Source organism: Diprion similis, chromosome 3, assembly GCF_021155765.1.
Source record: "Diprion similis isolate iyDipSimi1 chromosome 3, iyDipSimi1.1, whole genome shotgun sequence".
Taxonomy (NCBI): domain Eukaryota; kingdom Metazoa; phylum Arthropoda; class Insecta; order Hymenoptera; family Diprionidae; genus Diprion; species Diprion similis.
In genome coordinates this window covers 12,428,405-12,440,933 of record NC_060107.1, presented here as the reverse complement: position 1 = coordinate 12,440,933, position 12,529 = coordinate 12,428,405, and positions in this window count along the sequence as shown.

Sequence of the window (12,529 nt, the reverse complement as noted above, 5' to 3'; positions counted from 1 at the left end):
GTCGGATCAACAGCAGAGAAATAGCGATTAAAATCTTCAGTTTTTTTGCTGTAACTTTTGATCCGTTGCTCGCAGCGCATTAGGACTGCGCTTAATCGATTCCTCTCGGGAAATTACGTCGGAATAGTGCCTGGAGAAATTGATTGCAGCGCTTTTCAGAATCGTCGAAATTTTCGCCAAAAATCCAAAGGGGTTAGCCTTACTTTTTTGCTCATTTTTGGAGCCGAAAATTTCTCGTCTCGGAATCGATTTGTATGACCATCTTTAGAGTAATTAGACTCCCAGGAACTCAGAAAACACATGAAAAAGAGCGTCGGATCAACAGCAGAGAAATGGCGATCAAAATCTTCAGTTTTTTTGCTGTAACTTTTGATCCGTTGCTCGCAGCGCATTGGGACTGCGCTTAATCGATTCCTCTCGCAAAATTACGTCGGAATAGTGCCTGGAGAAATTGATTGCAGCGCTTTTCAGAATCGTCGAAATTTTCGCCAAAAATCCAAAGGGGTTAGCCTTACTTTTTTGCTCATTTTTGAAGCCGAAAATTTCTCGTCTCGGAATCGATTCGTATGACCATCTTTAGAGTAATTAGACTCCCAGGAACTCAGAAAACACATGAAAAAGAGCGTCGGATCAACAGCAGAGAAATGGCGATCAAAATCTTCAGTTTTTTTGCTGTAACTTTTGATCCGTTGCTCGCAGCGCATTGGGACTGCGCTTAATCGATTCCTCTCGCAAAATTACGTCGGAATAGTGCCTGGAGAAATTGATTGCAGCGCTTTTCAGAATCGTCGAAATTTTCGCCAAAAATCCAAAGGGGTTAGCCTTACTTTTTCGCTCATTTTTGGAGCCGAAAATTTCTCGTCTCGGAATCGATTAGTATGACCATCTCTCGAGTAATTAGACTCCCAGGAACTCAGAAAACACATAAAAAAGAGCGTCGGATCAACAGCAGAGAAATGGCGATCAAAATCTTCAGTTTTTTGGCTGTAACTTTTGATCCGTTGCTCGCAGCGCATTGGGACTGCGCTTAATCGATTCCTCTCGCAAAATTACGTCGAAATAGTGCCTGGAGAAATTGATTGCAGCGCTTTTCAGAATCGTCGAAATTTTCGCCAAAAATCCAAAAGGGTTAGCCTTACTTTTTTGCTCATTCTTGGAGCCGAAAATTTCTCGTCTCGGAATCGATTTGTATGACCATCTTTAGAGTAATTAGACTCCCAGGAACTCAGAAAACACATGAAAAAGAGCGTCGGATCAACAGCAGAGAAATAGCGATCAAAATCTTCAGTTTTTTTGCTGTAACTTTTGATCCGTTGCTCGCAGCGCATTGGGACTGCGCTTAACCGATTCCTCTCGCAAAATTACGTCGGAATAGTGCCTGGAGGAATTGATTGCAGCGCTTTTCAGAATCGTCGAAATTTTCACCAAAAATCCAAAGGGGTTAGCCTTACTTTTTTGCTCATTTTTGGAGCCGAAAAGTTCTCGTCTCGGATTCGATTTGTATGACCATCTTTAGAGTAATTAGACTCCCAGGAACTCAGAAAACACATGAAAAAGAGCGTCGGATCAACAGCAGAGAAATCGCGATCAAAATCTTCAGTTTTTTTGCTGTAACTTTTGATCCGTTGCTCGCAGCGCATTGGGACTACGCTTGATCGATTCCTCTCGCGAAATTACGTCGGAATAGTGCCTGGAGAAATTGATTGCAGCGCTTTTCAGAATCGTCGAAATTTTTGCCAAAAATCCAAAGGGGTTAGCCTTACTTTTTTGCTCATTCTTGGAGCCGAAAATTTCTCGTCTCGGAATCGATTTGTATGACCATCTTTAGAGTAATTAGACTCCCAGGAACTCAGAAAACACATGAAAAAGAGCGTCGGATCAACAGCAGAGAAATCGCGATCAAAATCTTCAGTTTTTTTGCTGTAACTTTTGATCCGTTGCTCGCAGCGCATTGGGACTGCGCTTAATCGATTCCTCTCGCGAAATTACGTCGGAATAGTGCCTGGAGAAATTGATTGCAGCGCTTTCCAGAATCGTCGAAATTTTCGCCAAAAATCCAAAGGGGTTAGCCTTACTTTTTTGCTCATTTTTGGAGCCGAAAATTTCTCGTCTCGGAATCGATTTGTATGACCATCTTTAGAGTAATTAGACTCTCAGGAACTCAGAAAACACATGAAAAAGAGCGTCGGATCAACAGCAGAGAAATGGCGATCAAAATCTTCAGTTTTTTTGCTGTAACTTTTGATCCGTTGCTCGCAGCGCATTGGGACTGCGCTTAATCGATTCCTCTCGCAAAATTACGTCGGAATAGTGCCTGGAGAAATTGATTGCAGCGCTTTTCAGAATCGTCGAAATTTTCGCCAAAAATCCAAAGGGGTTAGCCTTACTTTTTTGCTCATTTTTGGAGCCGAAAATTTCTCGCCTCGGAATCGATTCGTATGACCATCTTTAGAGTAATTAGACTCCCAGGAACTCAGAAAACACATGAAAAAGAGCGTCGGATCAACAGCAGAGAAATGGCGATCAAAATCTTCATTTTTTTTGCTGTAACTTTTGATCCGTTGCTCGGAGCGCATTGGGACTGCGCTTAATCGATTCCTCTCGCAAAATTACGTCGGAATAGTGCCTGGAGAAATTGATTGCAGCGCTTTTCAGAATTGTCGAAATTTTCGCCAAAAATCCAAAGGGGTTAGCCTTACTTTTTTGCTCATTTTCTGAGCCGAAAATTTCTCGTCTCGGAATCGATTAGTATGACCATCTCTAGAGTAATTAGACTCCCAGGAACTCAGAAAACACATGAAAAAGAGCGTCGGATCAACAGCAGAGAAATGGCGATCAAAATCTTCAGTTTTTTTGCTGTAACTTTTGATCCGTTGCTCGCAGCGCATTGGGACTGCGCTTAATCGATTCCTCTCGCGAAATTACGTCGGAATAGTGCCTGGAGAAATTGATTGCAGCGCTTTTCAGAATCGTCGAAATTTTCGCCAAAAATCCAAAGGGGTTAGCCTTACTTTTTTGCTCATTTTTGGAGCCGAAAATTTCTCGTCTCGGAATCGATTAGTATGACCATCTCTAGAGTAATTAGACTCCCAGGAACTCAGAAAACACATGAAAAAGAGCGTCGGATCAACAGCAGAGAAATGGCGATCAAAATCTTCAGTTTTTTTGCTGTAACTTTTGATCCGTTGCTCGCAGCGCATTGGGACTGCGCTTAATCGATTCCTCTCGCGAAATTACGTCGGAATAGTGCCTGGAGAAATTGATTGCAGCGCTTTTCAGAATCGTCGAAATTTTCGCCAAAAATCCAAAGGGGTTAGCCTTACTTTTTTGCTCATTTTTGGAGCCGAAAATTTCTCGTCTCGGAATCGATTAGTATGACCATCTCTCGAGTAATTAGACTCCCAGGAACTCAGAAAACCTATGAAAAAGAGCGTCGGATCAACAGCAGAGAAATGGCGATCAAAATCTCCAGTTTTTTGGCTGTAACTTTTGATCCGTTGCTCGCAGCGCATTGGGACTGCGCTTAATCGATTCCTCTCGCAAAATTACGTCGGAATAGTGCCCGGAGAAATTGATTGCAGCGCTTTTCAGAATCGTCGGAATTTTCGCCAAAAATCCAAAGGGGTTAGCCTGACTTTTTTGCTCATTTTTTGAGCCGAAAATTTCTAGTCTCGGAATCGATTAGTATGACCATCTTTAGAGTAATTAGACTCCCAGGAACTCAGAAAACACATGAAAAAGAGCGTCGGATCAACAGCAGAGAAATGGCGATCAAAATCTTCAGTTTTTTTGCTGTAACTTTTGATCCGTTGCTCGCAGCGCATTGGGACTGCGCTTAATCGATTCCTCTCGCAAAATTACGTCGGAATAGTGCCTGGAGAAATTGATTGCAGCGCTTTTCAGAATCGTCGAAATTTTCGCCAAAAATCCAAAGGGGTTAGCCTTACTTTTTTGCTCATTTTTGGAGCCGAAAATTTCTCGTCTCGGAATCGATTAGTATGACCATCTCTAGAGTAATTAGACTCCCAGGAACTCAGAAAACACATGAAAAAGAGCGTCGGATCAACAGCAGAGAAATGGCGATCAAAATCTTCAGTTTTTTTGCTGTAACTTTTGATCCGTTGCTCGCAGCGCATTGGGACTGCGCTTAATCGATTCCTCTCGCGAAATTACGTCGGAATAGTGCCTGGAGAAATTGATTGCAGCGCTTTTCAGAATCGTCGAAATTTTCGCCAAAAATCCAAAGGGGTTAGCCTTACTTTTTTGCTCATTTTTGAAGCCGAAAATTTCTCGTCTCGGAATCGATTAGTATGACCATCTCTCGAGTAATTAGACTCCCAGGAACTCAGAAAACACATGAAAAAGAGCGTCGGATCAACAGCAGAGAAATGGCGATCAAAATCTTCAGTTTTTTTGCTGTAACTTTTGATCCGTTGCTCGCAGCGCATTGGGACTGCGCTTAATCGATTCCTCTCGCGAAATTACGTCGGAATAGTGCCTGGAGAAATTGATTGCAGCGCTTTTCAGAATCGTCGGAATTTTCGCCAAAAATCCAAAGGGGTTAGCCTTACTTTTTTGCTCATTTTTGGAGCCGAAAATTTCTCGCCTCGGAATCGATTCGTATGACCATCTTTAGAGTAATTAGACTCCCAGGAACTCAGAAAACACATGAAAAAGAGCGTCGGATCAACAGCAGAGAAATGGCGATCAAAATCTTCATTTTTTTTTGCTGTAACTTTTGATCCGTTGCTCGGAGCGCATTGGGACTGCGCTTAATCGATTCCTCTCGCAAAATTACGTCGGAATAGTGCCTGGAGAAATTGATTGCAGCGCTTTTCAGAATCGTCGAAATTTTCGCCAAAAATCCAAAGGGGTTAGCCTTACTTTTTTGCTCATTTTCTGAGCCGAAAATTTCTCGTCTCGGAATCGATTAGTATGACCATCTCTAGAGTAATTAGACTCCCAGGAACTCAGAAAACACATGAAAAAGAGCGTCGGATCAACAGCAGAGAAATGGCGATCAAAATCTTCAGTTTTTTTGCTGTAACTTTTGATCCGTTGCTCGCAGCGCATTGGGACTGCGCTTAATCGATTCCTCTCGCGAAATTACGTCGGAATAGTGCCTGGAGAAATTGATTGCAGCGCTTTTCAGAATCGTCGAAATTTTCGCCAAAAATCCAAAGGGGTTAGCCTTACTTTTTTGCTCATTTTTGGAGCCGAAAATTTCTCGTCTCGGAATCGATTAGTATGACCATCTCTAGAGTAATTAGACTCCCAGGAACTCAGAAAACACATGAAAAAGAGCGTCGGATCAACAGCAGAGGAATGGCGATCAAAATCTTCAGTTTTTTTGCTGTAACTTTTGATCCGTTGCTCGCAGCGCATTGGGACTGCGCTTAATCGATTCCTCTCGCGAAATTACGTCGGAATAGTGCCTGGAGAAATTGATTGCAGCGCTTTTCAGAATCGTCGAAATTTTCGCCAAAAATCCAAAGGGGTTAGCCTTACTTTTTTGCTCATTTTTGGAGCCGAAAATTTCTCGTCTCGGAATCGATTAGTATGACCATCTCTTGAGTAATTAGACTCCCAGGAACTCAGAAAACCTATGAAAAAGAGCGTCGGATCAACAGCAGAGAAATGGCGATCAAAATCTCCAGTTTTTTGGCTGTAACTTTTGATCCGTTGCTCGCAGTGCATTGGGACTGCGCTTAATCGATTCCTCTTGCAAAATTACGTCGGAATAGTGCCCGGAGAAATTGATTGCAGCGCTTTTCAGAATCGTCGGAATTTTCGCCAAAAATCCAAAGGGGTTAGCCTGACTTTTTTGCTCATTTTTTGAGCCGAAAATTTCTAGTCTCGGAATCGATTAGTATGACCATCTTTAGAGTAATTAGACTCCCAGGAACTCAGAAAACACATGAAAAAGAGCGTCGGATCAACAGCAGAGAAATGGCGATCAAAATCTTCAGTTTTTTTGCTGTAACTTTTGATCCGTTGCTCGCAGCGCATTGGGACTGCGCTTAATCGATTCCTCTCGCAAAATTACGTCGGAATAGTGCCTGGAGAAATTGATTGCAGCGCTTTTCAGAATCGTCGAAATTTTCGCCAAAAATCCAAAGGGGTTAGCCTTACTTTTTTGCTCATTTTTGGAGCCGAAAATTTCTCGTCTCGGAATCGATTAGTATGACCATCTTTAGAGTAATTAGACTCCCAGGAACTCAGAAAACACATGAAAAAGAGCGTCGGATCAACAGCAGAGAAATGGCGATCAAAATCTTCAGTTTTTTTGCTGTAACTTTTGATCCGTTGCTCGCAGCGCATTGGGACTGCGCTTAATCGATTCCTCTCGCGAAATTACGTCGGAATAGTGCCTGGAGAAATTGATTGCAGCGCTTTTCAGAATCGTCGAAATTTTCGCCAAAAATCCAAAGGGGTTAGCCTTACTTTTTTGCTCATTTTTGAAGCCGAAAATTTCTCGTCTCGGAATCGATTAGTATGACCATCTCTCGAGTAATTAGACTCCCAGGAACTCAGAAAACACATGAAAAAGAGCGTCGGATCAACAGCAGAGAAATGGCGATCAAAATCTTCAGTTTTTTTGCTGTAACTTTTGATCCGTTGCTCGCAGCGCATTGGGACTGCGCTTAATCGATTCCTCTCGCGAAATTACGTCGGAATAGTGCCTGGAGAAATTGATTGCAGCGCTTTTCAGAATCGTCGAAATTTTCGCCAAAAATCCAAAGGGGTTAGCCTTACTTTTTTGCTCATTTTTGGAGCCGAAAATTTCTCGTCTCGGAATCGATTAGTATGACCATCTCTAGAGTAATTAGACTCCCAGGAACTCAGAAAACACATGAAAAAGAGCGTCGGATCAACAGCAGAGAAATGGCGATCAAAATCTTCAGTTTTTTTGCTGTAACTTTTGATCCGTTGCTCGCAGCGCATTGGGACTGCGCTTAATCGATTCCTCTCGCGAAATTACGTCGGAATAGTGCCTGGAGAAATTGATTGCAGCGCTTTTCAGAATCGTCGAAATTTTCGCCAAAAATCCAAAGGGGTTAGCCTTACTTTTTTGCTCATTTTTGAAGCCGAAAATTTCTCGTCTCGGAATCGATTCGTGTGACCATCTTTAGAGTAATTAGACTCCCAGGAACTCAGAAAACACATGAAAAAGAGCGTCGGATCAACAGCAGAGAAATGGCGATCAAAATCTTCAGTTTTTTTGCTGTAACTTTTGATCCGTCGCTCGCAGCGCATTGGGACTACGCTTAATCGATTCCTCTCGCGAAATTACTTCGGAATAGTGCCTGGAGAAATTGATTGCAGCGCTTTTCAGAATCGTCGAAATTTTTGCCAAAAATGCAAAGGGGTTAGCCTTACTTTTTTGCTCATTCTTGGAGCCGAAAATTTCTCGTCTCGGAATCGATTTGTATGACCATCTTTAGAGTAATTAGACTCCCAGGAACTCAGAAAACACATGAAAAAGAGCGTCGGATCAACAGCAGAGAAATAGCGATCAAAATCTTCAGTTTTTTTGCTGTAACTTTTGATCCGTTGCTCGCAGCGCATTGGGACTGCGCTTAACCGATTCCTCTCGCAAAATTACGTCGGAATAGTGCCTGGAGAAATTGATTGCAGCGCTTTTCAGAATCGTCGAAATTTTCGCCAAAAATCCAAAGGGGTTAGCCTTACTTTTTTGCTCATTTTTGGAGCCGAAAATTTCTCGTCTCGGATTCGATTTGTATGACCATCTTTAGAGTAATTAGACTCCCAGGAACTCAGAAAACACATGAAAAAGAGCGTCGGATCAACAGCAGAGAAATCGCGATCAAAATCTTCAGTTTTTTTGCTGTAACTTTTGATCCGTTGCTCGCAGCGCATTGGGACTACGCTTAATCGATTCCTCTCGCGAAATTACGTCGGAATAGTGCCTGGAGAAATTGATTGCAGCGCTTTTCAGAATCGTCGAAATTTTTGCCAAAAATCCAAAGGGGTTAGCCTTACTTTTTTGCTCATTCTTGGAGCCGAAAATTTCTCGTCTCGGAATCGATTTGTATGACCATTTTTAGAGTAATTAGACTCCCAGGAACTCAGAAAACACATGAAAAAGAGCGTCGGATCAACAGCAGAGAAATAGCGATCAAAATCTTCAGTTTTTTTGCTGTAACTTTTGATCCGTTGCTCGCAGCGCATTGGGACTGCGCCTAACCGATTCCTCTCGCAAAATTACGTCGGAATAGTGCCTGGAGAAATTGATTGCAGCGCTTTTCAGAATCGTCGAAATTTTCGCCAAAAATCCAAAGGGGTTAGCCTTACTTTTTTGCTCATTTTTGGAGCCGAAAATTTCTCGTCTCGGATTCGATTTGTATGACCATCTTTAGAGTAATTAGACTCCCAGGAACTCAGAAAACACATGAAAAAGAGCGTCGGATCAACAGCAGAGAAATCGCGATCAAAATCTTCAGTTTTTTTGCTGTAACTTTTGATCCGTTGCTCGCAGCGCATTGGGACTGCGCTTAATCGATTCCTCTCGCGAAATTACGTCGGAATAGTGCCTGGAGAAATTGATTGCAGCGCTTTTCAGAATCGTCGAAATTTTCGCCAAAAATCCAAAGGGGTTAGCCTTACTTTTTTGCTCATTTTGGGAGCCGAAAATTTCTCGTCTCGGAATCGATTTGTATGACCATCTTTAGAGTAATTAGACTCCCAGGAACTCAGAAAACACATAAAAAAGAGCGTCGGATCAACAGCAGAGAAATGGCGATCAAAATCTTCAGTTTTTTCGCTGTAACTTTTGATCCGTTGCTCGCAGCGCATTGGGACTGCGCTTAATCGATTCCTCTCGCAAAATTACGTCGGAATAGTGCCTGGAGAAATTGATTGCAGCGCTTTTCAGAATCGTCGAAATTTTTGCCAAAAATCCAAAGGGGTTAGCCTTACTTTTTTGCTCATTTTTGGAGCCGAGAATTTCTCGTCTCGGAATCGATTTGTATGACCATCTTTAGAGTAATTAGACTCCCAGGAACTCAGAAAACACATGAAAAAGAGCGTCGGATCAACAGCAGAGAAATAGCGATCAAAATCTTCAGTTTTTTTGCTGTAACTTTTGATCCGTTGCTCGCAGCGCATTGGGACTGCGCTTAACCGATTCCTCTCGCAAAATTACGTCGGAATAGTGCCTGGAGAAATTGATTGCAGCGCTTTTCAGAATCGTCGAAATTTTCGCCAAAAATCCAAAGGGGTTAGCCTTACTTTTTTGCTCATTTTTGGAGCCGAAAATTTCTCGTCTCGGATTCGATTTGTATGACCATCTTCAGAGTAATTAGACTCCCAGGAACTCAGAAAACACATGAAAAAGAGCGTCGGATCAACAGCAGAGAAATCGCGATCAAAATCTTCAGTTTTTTTGCTGTAACTTTTGATCCGTTGCTCGCAGCGCATTGGGACTGCGCTTAATCGATTCCTCTCGCGAAATTACGTCGGAATAGTGCCTGGAGAAATTGATTGCAGCGCTTTTCAGAATCGTCGAAATTTTTGCCAAAAATCCAAAGGGGTTAGCCTTACTTTTTTGCTCATTTTTGGAGCCGAAAATTTCTCGTCTCGGAATCGATTTGTATGACCATCTTTAGAGTAATTAGACTCCCAGGAACTCAGAAAACACATGAAAAAGAGCGTCGGATCAACAGCAGAGAAATGGCGATCAAAATCTCCAGTTTTTTGGCTGTAACTTTTGATCCGTTGCTCGCAGCGCATTGGGACTGCGCTTAATCGATTCCTCTCGCAAAATTACGTCGGAATAGTGCCCGGAGAAATTGATTGCAGCGCTTTTCAGAATCGTCGGAATTTTCGCCAAAAATCCAAAGGGGTTAGCCTGACTTTTTTGCTCATTTTTTGAGCCGAAAATTTCTAGTCTCGGAATCGATTAGTATGACCATCTTTAGAGTAATTAGACTCCCAGGAACTCAGAAAACACATGAAAAAGAGCGTCGGATCAACAGCAGAGAAATGGCGATCAAAATCTTTAGTTTTTTTGCTGTAACTTTTGATCCGTTGCTCGCAGCGCATTGGGACTGCGCTTAATCGATTCCTCTCGCAAAATTACGTCGGAATAGTGCCTGGAGAAATTGATTGCAGCGCTTTTCAGAATCGTCGAAATTTTCGCCAAAAATCCAAAGGGGTTAGCCTTACTTTTTTGCTCATTTTTGGAGCCGAAAATTTCTCGTCTCGGAATCGATTCGTATGACCATCTCTAGAGTAATTAGACTCCCAGGAACTCAGAAAACACATGAAAAAGAGCGTCGGATCAACAGCAGAGAAATGGCGATCAAAATCTTCAGTTTTTTTGCTGTAACTTTTGATCCGTTGCTCGCAGCGCATTGGGACTGCGCTTAATCGATTCCTCTCGCGAAATTACGTCGGAATAGTGCCTGGAGAAATTGATTGCAGCGCTTTTCAGAATCGTCGAAATTTTCGCCAAAAATCCAAAGGGGTTAGCCTTACTTTTTTGCTCATTTTTGGAGCCGAAAATTTCTCGTCTCGGAATCGATTAGTATGACCATCTCTAGAGTAATTAGACTCCCAGGAACTCAGAAAACACATGAAAAAGAGCGTCGGATCAACAGCAGAGAAATGGCGATCAAAATCTTCAGTTTTTTTGCTGTAACTTTTGATCCGTTGCTCGCAGCGCATTGGGACTGCGCTCAATGGATTCCTCTCGCGAAATTACGTCGGAATAGTGCCTGGAGAAATTGATTGCAGCGCTTTTCAGAATCGTCGAAATTTTCGCCAAAAATCCAAAGGGGTTAGCCTTACTTTTTTGCTCATTTTTGGAGCCGAAAATTTCTCGTCTCGGAATCGATTAGTATGACCATCTCTAGAGTAATTAGACTCCCAGGAACTCAGAAAACCTATGAAAAAGAGCGTCGGATCAACAGCAGAGAAATGGCGATCAAAATCTCCAGTTTTTTGGCTGTAACTTTTGATCCGTTGCTCGCAGCGCATTGGGACTGCGCTTAATCGATTCCTCTCGCGAAATTACGTCGGAATAGTGCCTGGAGAAATTGATTGCAGCGCTTTCCAGAATCGTCGAAATTTTCGCCAAAAATCCAAAGGGGTTAGCCTTACTTTTTTGCTCATTTTTGGAGCCGAAAATTTCTCGTCTCGGAATCGATTTGTATGACCATCTTTAGAGTAATTAGACTCCCAGGAACTCAGAAAACACATGAAAAAGAGCGTCGGATCAACAGCAGAGAAATGGCGATCAAAATCTTCAGTTTTTTTGCTGTAACTTTTGATCCGTTGCTCGCAGCGCATTGGGACTGCGCTTAATCGATTCCTCTCGCAAAATTACGTCGGAATAGTGCCTGGAGAAATTGATTGCAGCGCTTTTCAGAATCGTCGAAATTTTCGCCAAAAATCCAAAGGGGTTAGCCTTACTTTTTTGCTCATTTTTGAAGCCGAAAATTTCTCGTCTCGGAATCGATTTGTATGACCATCTTTAGAGTAATTAGACTCCCAGGAACTCAGAAAACACATGAAAAAGAGCGTCGGATCAACAGCAGAGAAATGGCGATCAAAATCTTCAGTTTTTTTGCTGTAACTTTTGATCCGTTGCTCGCAGCGCATTGGGACTGCGCTTAATCGATTCCTCTCGCAAAATTACGTCGGAATAGTGCCTGGAGAAATTGATTGCAGCGCTTTTCAGAATCGTCGAAATTTTCGCCAAAAATCCAAAGGGGTTAGCCTTACTTTTTTGCTCATTTTTGGAGCCGAAAATTTCTCGTCTCGGAATCGATTAGTATGACCATCTCTAGAGTAATTAGACTCCCAGGAACTCAGAAAACCTATGAAAAAGAGCGTCGGATCAACAGCAGAGAAATGGCGATCAAAATCTCCAGTTTTTTGGCTGTAACTTTTGATCCGTTGCTCGCAGCGCATTGGGACTGCGCTTAATCGATTCCTCTCGCGAAATTACGTCGGAATAGTGCCTGGAGAAATTGATTGCAGCGCTTTCCAGAATCGTCGAAATTTTCGCCAAAAATCCAAAGGGGTTAGCCTTACTTTTTTGCTCATTTTTGGAGCCGAAAATTTCTCGTCTCGGAATCGATTTGTATGACCATCTTTAGAGTAATTAGACTCCCAGGAACTCAGAAAACACATGAAAAAGAGCGTCGGATCAACAGCAGAGAAATGGCGATCAAAATCTTCAGTTTTTTTGCTGTAACTTTTGATCCGTTGCTCGCAGCGCATTGGGACTGCGCTTAATCGATTCCTCTCGCAAAATTACGTCGGAATAGTGCCTGGAGAAATTGATTGCAGCGCTTTTCAGAATCGTCGAAATTTTCGCCAAAAATCCAAAGGGGTTAGCCTTACTTTTTTGCTCATTTTTGAAGCCGAAAATTTCTCGTCTCGGAATCGATTTGTATGACCATCTTTAGAGTAATTAGACTCCCAGGAACTCAGAAAACACATGAAAAAGAGCGTCGGATCAACAGCAGAGAAATGGCGATCAAAATCTTCAGTTTTTTTG